Source organism: Odocoileus virginianus, chromosome 4 (genome assembly GCF_023699985.2).
Source record: "Odocoileus virginianus isolate 20LAN1187 ecotype Illinois chromosome 4, Ovbor_1.2, whole genome shotgun sequence".
Classification (NCBI taxonomy): Eukaryota; Metazoa; Chordata; class Mammalia; order Artiodactyla; family Cervidae; genus Odocoileus; species Odocoileus virginianus.
The window spans coordinates 1,824,999-1,835,500 of NC_069677.1; the positions used below are offsets into that span (position 1 = coordinate 1,824,999).

The 10,502-nt window shown below is 42.6% G+C and overlaps 1 protein-coding gene across 24 annotated transcripts in view; it reads right to left on the bottom strand.

Moving 5' to 3' along the window:
• ZBTB20 (zinc finger and BTB domain containing 20) overlaps positions 1–10,502 on the bottom strand; it is a 1,026,540-nt gene that overhangs the window by 129,604 nt on the left and 886,434 nt on the right. The gene's annotated exons all lie outside the window — the stretch shown is intronic.

The following is a 10,502-nucleotide window of genomic DNA, read 5'->3' on the forward strand; positions in this document are numbered from 1 at the left end:
TCTCCTTGGAAGGGGACCCCTTCATCTTCATGTTTCCCCAAACTGCCTGCACATCCTGTCTGGTGCTTTGATTCTCCCAGCCGCACTTGAACATTTCCTTGCATTTAATTTTGAATTGTTACTATAAATTTTGTATTCACAGAGATGTAGAAATGTAATGATTAATACCTATATTCCCATTGCCTAAATTCAACAATCCACATTTTGCCACCCATCCTTCATTATATGAGGATTTAAAAATTACAGACATTAATACATTTCACACTTAAAAATTGCACAGATCTCTGAAAAACTTTCTACATAATCACAATGTCATTGTTACATTGTATGAATTTATCAGGACTGCCATAACAAAATACCACAGAAAATGAAAGTGAAAGTGTTAGTCGCTCCAGTCATGTCCAACTCTCTGCGACTACAGACTGGGTGGCTAAAACAACAGAAGTTAATTTTCTCATGCCTCTGGAGGCTGGAAGCCCAAAATTAAGATGTCCACAGGTTTGGTTTCTGCTGAGGCTTCTCTCCTTGGCTTACAGATGGCCACCCTCTCACTGTGGCCTCACATGGTTGTACCTCTGTCTGTATCTCTTTTTCTAAATTTCCTCTTTTTTAAGAGCAACAGTCATATTGGATAAGGGCCCACCCTAAAGACTTCTGGGTTTCCCAGATGGTGTAGTGGTAAAGAATCTGCTGGCCAATGCAGGAGACTCGGGTTCCATACCTGGTTTGGGATGATCCCTTGGAGGAGGAAATGGCAACCCATTCAAGTTTTCTTGCCTGGACAATCCCAAGGACAGAGTAGTCTGGTGGGCTACAGTCCAGGGGGTTGAAAAGAGCTGGACATGACTGAGCACCCCCACACACTACAGACTTCATTTTAACTAAACCAGCTCTTTAAAGACCTCTTCTTCCCTGGTAGCTCAGCTGGTAAAGAATCTGCCTGCAATGCAGGAAACCTGGGTTCGATTCCTGGGTCAGTAAGATCCTCTGGAGAAGGAATAGGCTATCCACTCCAGTATTAATGGGCTTCCCTGGTGGCTCAGACACGTGAAGAATCTGCCTGCAATGCGGGAGACCTGGGTTTGATCCCTGGGTTGGGAAGATTCCCTGGAGAAGGGAAAGGCTACCCACTCCAGGATTCTGGCCTGGAGAATTCCATGGACAGAGTAACCTGGCAGGCTAGAGTCCACGGGGTCACGAAGAGTTGGACACGACTGAGCGACTAAGCCCAGCACACCAAATATAGTTAAACTCTGAGGTGCTGAGGATTAGGATTTCAACATAAGAATTTGTTGTGGGGGGCGGGGGACACAATTCAGGTCATAATGCACACTTAACAAAACTAACAGTAGTTTATTAATATAATTAATGCCCAATCTGTACTTGATTTCTGACAGCTGTCCCCCAAATGTCTTTGTTCAAATGAAGGGTCAATTGAGGACCATGAATTGCATTTGGCTGTTATGTCTCCTAAATTTGTTTTACTCTAAAATAGTCCTCCTCCCTCCTTCTTTCCCCTTGCCTTTGTCTTGATGAAGAAATTGCCCCACATTTGCATTTTACTTTTTTTTCTGCTCTGTAGTTGGGGGGAATTTAACCTGTTCACCTATACATTGTACTATGTTTTCTATAAACTAGAAGTTATGCCTTAAAGTCTGCTCAGACTCGGGTTAAACATTTGTTTTTCCCAATAGTCATATATAGATATGAGAGTTGGACCATAAAGAAGGCTGAGTGTTGAAGCATTGATGCTTTTGAACTGTGGTACTGGAGAAGATTGTTGGAAGTCCCTTGGACTGCAAGGAGATCAAACCAGTCCATTCTAAAGGAAATCAACTGTGAATATTCATTGGAAGGACTGATGCTGAAGCTGAAGCTCCAATACTTTGGCTATATGTTGTAAAGAGCTGACTCATTGGAAAAGACCCTGATGCTGGGAAAGATTGAGGACAGGAGGAGAAGGGGACAACAGAGGATGAGATGGTTGGATGGTGTCATTGACTTAATGGACATGAATTTGAGCAAACTCTGAGAGATAGTGAAGGACAGGGAAGCCTGTCATGCTGCAGTCCATGGGGTCACAAAGAGTCGGACATGACTGAGTGACTGAACAACAACAACAAACACTTTGGGAATGAATATTTCATGGATGACAGGTACACTTAATTTTGGGTCCTATTAGATTGCCCAATATGTCTGGCTGTTCAAGTTTGAGTGCTGTTTAGATTAGTCACTGGGAAAAAAGTGGGGATAGCTTAAACCCTCCCTTGAGCTGTTGCACTTTCTCCCTTGTGACCAGAAAGCAATCTGTGAGTCTACCTTAGCACCTTGGAACATCTGCTTTGCCATCACATTTCACCTAATGGTTTTCATTTCCATCAGAGATCCATACCTGAATCAACTATTCCATTAGGGTTGATGAAATTTATTCTCTATTTATTAGCTAGAATTATTCTGTATACAAGGGCTTTCCCTCATCAACTGGGCTATTTTTTGTTGTTATTGTTTAGTTCCTCAATTGTGTCCGACTCTTTGGACACCCACGGGCTGTAGCCCACCAGGCTCCTTTGTCCATGGGGATTTCCAGGCAAAAATATTGGAGTAGGTAACCATTTCTTTCTCTAGGGGACCTTTCCAACCCAGGGGTCGAACCTGCATCTCCTGCAAGTCCTTTGCATTGCAGGTGGTTTCTTTACTGCTGAACTACCTAGGAAGCCAATTGGGCTATTTAGTTATCCTTAAATACAATTCCAAAAAGAAAGACAGGATAAATCCTGTCAACTTGAATTGCCAATTTTTAGAACAAGGAGTTGGTGTGGTAACTATCTCCAATAGTGACAAATGAGGCTTGCTTTGTTTAGAATTTTCTGTTTTTGGAGTATCATTTATGGATCTATGGCCTTTAAAATATTCTTGTAGCCATTTTTCTTTGTCACACACTAATGGGCCCAGCTTTGGCCATTTGCAGCCCCTGCAAATTGGTCTGGTCTTCTTGACATGACTCCATTAATCTTTGAAAGAGTGAAATGTCCCGGGCTTGTCTTGTATACTCCTTGATACAAACTTGGAGTCAGAAGTTTCTCTCAGAAGCCCTGGTCCCTCAAATGCAGAATGGTTTTAGAAAGCATTCTGCCTCTAGGGATACTCATTACTCCTGGAATATTGTTGTTTTGGGGCTCTTTCAATGGGACACACTAGATTTTATATTTATATGTGCGTGTGTGCTGTGCTAAGTTGCTTCAGTTGTGTCTTTGTGACCCTATGGACTATAGCCTACCAGGCTCTCCTGTATATTTATAATATATATATATATATAATTTGTGGCTTTATATTGATCACATTTTCAAGTTTAACCTTCTAGGTTTTATTTAATTGTTTGAATTTATACTTCTGTTTTCTCTTACACTGAAAAACTTGGCTTCTAACAATATTAATGTAACAACTTTGTTGTTGCATCATTATTTCAAAATTGTAACACAATGGAAGGACTATAATACTGTTTTTATCCTAGAATATATTCCAGTGAGTAGATACAAAGTGCTAAGTTTTAAACAGGGTTGATTATTTTCTCTGTGTGATTGTGTTATTCATTTTAAATTTGATTAATTTGTTGCTTTTTTTCCTTTGATTTTTAGGGATTTTTTCTTTTTAATTTTTATATAATATGAATCATTTAAATATGTAAAGCACTCATATGTCTTAGAAGTTCAAAGCTATATTCCAAGAAGTTTCTTTTCCATTCCAATTCCCCCCCTTCCTATACCTTCTCTGACCACCTAATGGTAACCAAGTTTTAAAATTAATTTTGATCAATTCTTAGTGTTCCTTATTAGAGATATAGGCAAATTTTTACTCATCTTCTTGCTCTCTTTGCCCCATTCGCACATAACACACTGGCTCTACACTTTCTCATTTAACAAAGTCTCCTTGAGATCACTCCATTTCCATACATTGAGATTGTACTTACTCTTTCTTTTTATTTTATTTTTTTCCATTTATTTTTATTAGTTGGAGGCTAATTACTTTACAACATTGCAGTGGTTTTTGTCATACATTGAAATGAATTAGCCATGGATTTACATGTATTCCCCATCCCAGTCCCTCCTCCCACTTCCCTCTCCACCCGATCCCTCTGGGTCTTCCCAGTGCACCAGGCCCGAGCACTTGTCTCATGCATCCAACCTGGGCTGGTGATCTGTTTCACCCTAGATAATATACATGTTTCGATGCTGTTCTCTTGTGTACTTACTCTTTCTATGTTTGCCCAGTTCTCCATTATGTGGCAGTACCCTAGTTTACTAAATAAGGGACTTGGGTATCAGTTTATTCAGCCAGGAAACTACTTATGGATGTTTGGATTGTTACATGTTTTTGTTTGTTTGTTTTTGCTAGTGAATTATGCCTCAGTGAATAACATTGTGCACATGTCATTTCCAATTTAGGCAATTAGGTCTTCAGAATACATTTCTAGAAGTGGAATTCCTGGGCCAAAGGGTAAACAGTGCTGTGATCTTGATAGCTAGGGACCAATTCTCCTGCAAAGGAGTTGTATGATTTTTTTACTCCAAACAATAACATATGACATTATTTGTTTCTCCACAGACTTACCAATAGTATATATTGTTAAAATTTTGATTTTTGGCAATTTGGTGGGTTAGAAATGATATCACGGTATAGTCTTAATGTATCTCTCTCTTTATTGAGTAGAGTGAACTTTTCAAATGTTTAAGGGATATTGTATTTTTTTTTCTAAGAACTTTCAGTTCATGAATTTTGGTCTTTTTCATATTGATTTCTAGAAATGCTTTATGTTAAGGAAATGAATCATTTGGTTGTGAAATAAGTTCCAATATTCTTTCCTAGTTTGTCAGTTGTCTTTTGACCTTTATGATTTTTTTAAATGCAAAAGACTCTTTAAAAAATAATCTTTATGCAGTCAAATTCCTCACCAGTTGCTTTTGTTGATTCCAGATTTTGATCACAGTTTAAAAAGTTTTCCCAACTTTTAGGTTTTAAAGGAATGTACCCATATTTTCTTTCAGTATTTGTATGGTTTCATTTGGAGCTTCCCTGGGAGCTAAGCCGGTAAAGAATCAGCCTGCAATATTGTAGTGGTTTTTGCCATACATTGACATGAATCAGCCATGGGTGTACATGTGTTACCCATCCTGAACCCACCTCCTCCTCCAATTAAAATTAAAAAAAAAAAAAAGAAGAATCAGCCTGCAGTGCAGGAGACCCCAGTTAAGTCCTGGCTGGGGACGATCCCCAGGGACTGGCTACCTGCTCCAGTATCATGGGTTTCCCTGGTGGCTCAAACAGTAAAGAATCTGCCTGCAATGTGAGAGACCTGGGTTCGATCCTTGGGTTGGGAAGATCCCCTGGAGAAGGGCATGCAACCCATTCCTGTATTCTTGCCTGGAGAATCCCCATGGACAGAGGAGCCTGGCAGGCTACAGTCCATGTAAAGAGTCAGACACAACTGAGCGACTAAGCGCATGCACACACACATGGTTCCATTTAGAAATGTATTTGGCTAACTGATACATTGGAGTAAAGATTTTTAGTATGGTTTTTGCACACTTCTTGCTAAATTTATTTCTAAGTATTTTATTTTTGCTGTTATTGTGAGATTTCTCTTCCAAAATATTTTCTAACTAGTTAATGATTGTATATAGGAAGACTACTTTTTAAATTATATTAATTCTATATCCTGCCAATTTTACAGAATTCTATTGTTTGTGATATTTCCCCCATTGAGTCTCTTGCTAAGATAACATAACTAGAAATAGTTTTATATCCTTATTTCTAACTCTTACTCCTCTAACTGCTTCTCTTAATTGCATTTGCTAATACTTCTGATAACTTGTTGACTAGCTGTTGCAATATTGAGTATTCTTGTCTTATTTCTGACTTTACTGGGAACACCTCTAGTGTTTTCCCTTCAAAAGAGATGTTGACTCTGGGGCTGGTGTGTGTGTGTGTGTAATTGTTAAGAAAAAATTAATTTTTATTTTACTGACTGGTTTGTTTTTCCAGCCAGTCATAGGGATTGAATTTTCTTTTTAATGTCAGGAAATGACCATATGTTTTTCCCATGTAGAGCTTGTATTTAATATTAATATTGAAAGATTTCCTAGTATTGAGTCATCCTTGTATGATTCACATACATATTTATTCACCCTGCAATAAACTCTAACTGGTGGTTATGTATTTCGTTAATTTGCTATTGGCATCTGTGTGACAATATTTTATTTAGAATTTTCCCCACACTATTGGTAAGAGATTAGGATCTGATTTTCTTTTATTGTGAGCAATCTTAATCATTTTTATAATAACTTGAAATTCATATCATAAAACAAATTTGGAAGTGTTCCTTTATGTTTTATGTCTGTATATTTTAAGTAGCATTGGAATTATCCTCTCTTTACAGGTTTGTTGTAGTCCCCCTGTGAAACCATCTTGGTCTGGCATTGTTTTGATGGTGGAGTGAGGATGCTTGACTGTTGAGATGTTCCTTGAACCACACATTCACATGTATTTCTATCACAGTCCTTGTCCTGGATGCTGAGGGATGCTGGTAGTAGGAAGTAGGAAGTAAGTTTCCAGGAATAGAGGACATCTTTCCCATGGGAGACAGGGCTAGGGGATGACTGATAAGAAAATTACATCCAGGATGGGGGAGGATGCGAGGGGAGTGATGTCCGTGGGTGGGAGGGCTGTGAGAGAGGCTACCGGAAAGGCCTAAGTTGAGGACAGAAGATCAGCTGCTTCCTCCCAAGACTTTTCTTCTGATTGCATTCCAGCTTCTCCTGGGAGTCTCTGTCCTATTTTCACAGCTGGGAAGGTAAAGGGAATTTCCCATAATCCATGAACCTTCTTGGCAGCCTTTGCTGGGGAGGTCCTCAGGGTCACCTCACCCAAGGGGACTTGGACAAACAACAGCAATCTCACTCCTGAGTTCCTCCTATCTGCATTTGCTCCGAGGTGGTTGCTGCCCATAAACCTCGTGGCTCACAGAATTATTAAAGACCGTGAGGTCAGAGATATTCCTTTCATGTCGAGTAAAATAACTTCGTGGTGGCAAAGGGAGGGTGGGGCTGAGGGGGATAGAGGGCAGGCTCTTCTGGGTACCCGGGGTGGCTGTGTCCCCTTATCTCCCCAGTTTCCTGTCTCCTGCTTTCTCAGCTCTCTGTAGACCCTCCAGCCACAGTATGGCCCACAGTAGGAGGTGCTAGCCTGTGAGGCAGAGAGTGGGAGCACTTGGCCGGGGAGGCCCCCGCCTCTGCAGCTGCTGGATGTTGCAGTTGGTAAGAGGCTGGGGAGAGTGGGGAGAAGACAGTCATGATATCCCTCAGGCTTCTGCACCCCTTCTGAGCTGGAAGGAAGACTTCGGAGAGTCTGAAGTTCAAAGACACAGCTGAGAGATGGGCCTGTGCCTCGAGAAAATCCTAGGCTGTGTTTCCTATGTACAAGACATGGCCTTGTGGAAAGTGTGACCACTCTCAGCCCTGCGGTGCTGTGATCCTTGCCAGGCCACGGGCTTCCAACTGGAGTTGGGAAGTAGGCTGTGGGCTCAGGGGAGGCTTATAGGGCAAAGGGAAGGCTGGGCTGTGAAAGCACTTGAAGGGCCTGGGGAGAGTTTTACTTTCCAGGCCAGGGCTTCTTCCCCCTTTACACGCAAATGGAATCCCTTCCCCAGTACCTCCACTCACCACACTGCCTCAAGGCTAACCACACCTGTCCAACCCACAACCCCAGAAGTCAGGGGAAAAAAGTACTGTGGCTCCTTTTAGAAAGTGCAAATGTGAGTTAGCACCCAACTAACCCAGAAGAGCCTGGCAGGCTACCGTCCATAGGGTCGCAAAGAGTCAGACATGACTGAAGTAACTTAGCACACACACAACCACAGGGGTTCGCGCTTAGCTGCAGGGACTGCAAATGGGCCCCAAAGGCTCAGGGTGGCTTGGGGAACTGTTAGTTAAGACCTGCTCCTTGTGGTTGTGGTGCTCGGCTCTGGCTGCCGCCAGTGACCTTTCTAGGAGGAGGCTTCAGAGGAGTTTGGAAGGTTCCCTGGGGAGACTCTTCCATCATTCACCTTCCTCCAAGGCCTTCTCAGGGTTTGACTGGTATGGTGGCTACTTTTCTGCAGTAACATTTTATCCTTTTATTTGATATCAGATGCCTAAGCCAGAATGAAGGGGTTTGTAGAACACTGGCTTTGTAGTCCAGATACTAGGGTTTTACTCCTGGCAAAATACTCTACTTGGACAGGGCTATTCTTCTCTGATCTTCCTTTCTCTTCCTCAGTTAATATTTGTAGCAAAACTATCATTGATACAGTGATCTCTTCCGTGTTCAGCACTGTGCCGAATATCTTACCAGACATCAGTTCACTGAATCCTCACAATGAACCTAAGAGTGGGGGTGAGGAGGGGACACTACTGTTTTTGTTAATAGATGAGGAAGCTGAAGCTTAAGGAGGTTGAGTAATTTCACAACATCACCAAATGAGTATGAATTTTGGCCCCAGGTAGTTTTCATTCCACAGGGTGTTAGTCACCACCTTCAAATGTCTCTGGAGAGCACCATTGATCAGAATAGAACTGCCTGTGTTCCTCTTTGGACTGATTGTTTAAAGAACAATTCTTTAACCTAGTCTAAGTTTCTTTGGATTTCTCATTGTATAGTCATTTTTCAGCATCCATGTTGGTTCCAGGAACCACGCAGGTGCTCAAGTCTCATACATAAAGTGGCATAGTATTTGCTTATAGTCTAGGCACAACCTCCCATATAATTTATACCATTTCTAGATTACTTATAATACTTAATAGCATGTAAATACTATGTGAATGGGGCTTCCCAGGTGGCGCTAGTAGCAAAGAACCTGCCTACCAATGCAGGAGACACAAGAGACAGACACAGTTTCTCTCCCTGAGTTGGGGCGATCCCCTGGAGGAAGGCATGGCAACCCAGTATACTTGCCTGAAAAATCCCATGGACAGAGGAGCCTGGTGAGCTACAGTCCATAGGGTTGAAAAGAGTCAGACACAACTGAAGTGACTTGGCACGCAATCACACTATGTGACTAGTTATAGATATAATGTAAATGCTATGCAAATAGTTGCCAGTGCAAGGCAAGTTAAAATTTTGCTTTTTGGAACTTTCCGGAATTTTAAAAAATATTTTCTATCTGTGGTTGGTTGAACCTGCACATGTTGAACTCATAGTTCCAGAAGGCCAGCTGTATATAAGACAGGTCCTGCCTCTGTGGCTTCGACCAATCCCCACTGTAGAAGCAATCTAAGTTTTTTATAGTCCAAATGCCAGAGTCCACTTCTCTCTGTGCTTTATTCCCATCAGCTGCTCGCTGCTCTCCCACCCTTGGCTCTTCTGCCTTGGCAACCAGTTTTGGAAATGCCCCACCAGTTCAATCTCAGCACCTACATTAGGTCTCATAGCTTCTTCAGCTGCAGCTCTGTAACTGTGGAGAGGCAGTGGAGGAGATGTGTTGATGTGAGCCTTGAAGGACAGGTTGAATCAGGGTGAGCAGAAAGTAGTTGGTTAGGCATGTGTTGTCTAAGGGGCTGGGTTGGGGGGTGAGGTGTATGTTGTACATGGGTCATGGTGTAGACTTGGGAGCAGGCAGTACCCAGGGAGGGGAGGAAGCTGGTTTGAGATGGGGTGTCCTGCAGGAGAAAAGGAGGACAGGAGTCTGCGCAGTGTGGGATGCTCAAGGTGCAGGCTGGAATGAGGGGCAGGCTTCCAATGTCCCCCCTGGTGGAGCAGCAGACTTTTAGGACAGTACCATGGGGCATGTCCAAGGCAGCAGTGGTGAGCCCCGAAGGCAGGTGAATGTGTACCCTCCACCTCCGCTCTCCAGAGCATGGCTTCACCAGAGAGCAAGCTTTGGCTGTGGACTGCCTGAGAGCAGGGGGCTGTGATGATCCACCCTCATATCTCCAGAGCCTAGTCTTGAGTCTGGTGCTTCACAGGCATTCAGGGACTTTCACATGAATGAACAGAGAGACAGGGGAGCGGGGGTGTTGGGTGGGAAGGGAAGCAGGAAGGAAGGGTGGGCCAACAGCAGAGCTTGATGATGAGCTGGGAGCTCCAGGCAAGTGTCAGCCGATCCCAATCCAGGGTCAGGCAACTGGGGCTCACCCTCTGTATCCCCAGTGGTTGTAGGGTCACCATTCATGAGAAAACTCACTCTTCTGGTCTCCTCTGATTCTACTCGGTCAGAGAGACTAAGCCCGAATTCAACAACATCTCAGTCCAAATAAATAAGATCAAAGAAATAAGATTCAAGGAGAGGTAATCTTAGTTCTTTCCCTCACTCAAGGGAAAGCTGCTCTGTTTGGTCAAGACTTTCATCTTGTTTCTGAAGTAACTATCTCTTGTTCCCGCGATCATTAGATTTCAAGTGCAGTTCCTGGTCTTTAAGTGTACAAACTTAAGTTTCTCTTCTCATCGCACACTCTTTAGTGGGAAAAAGTCAG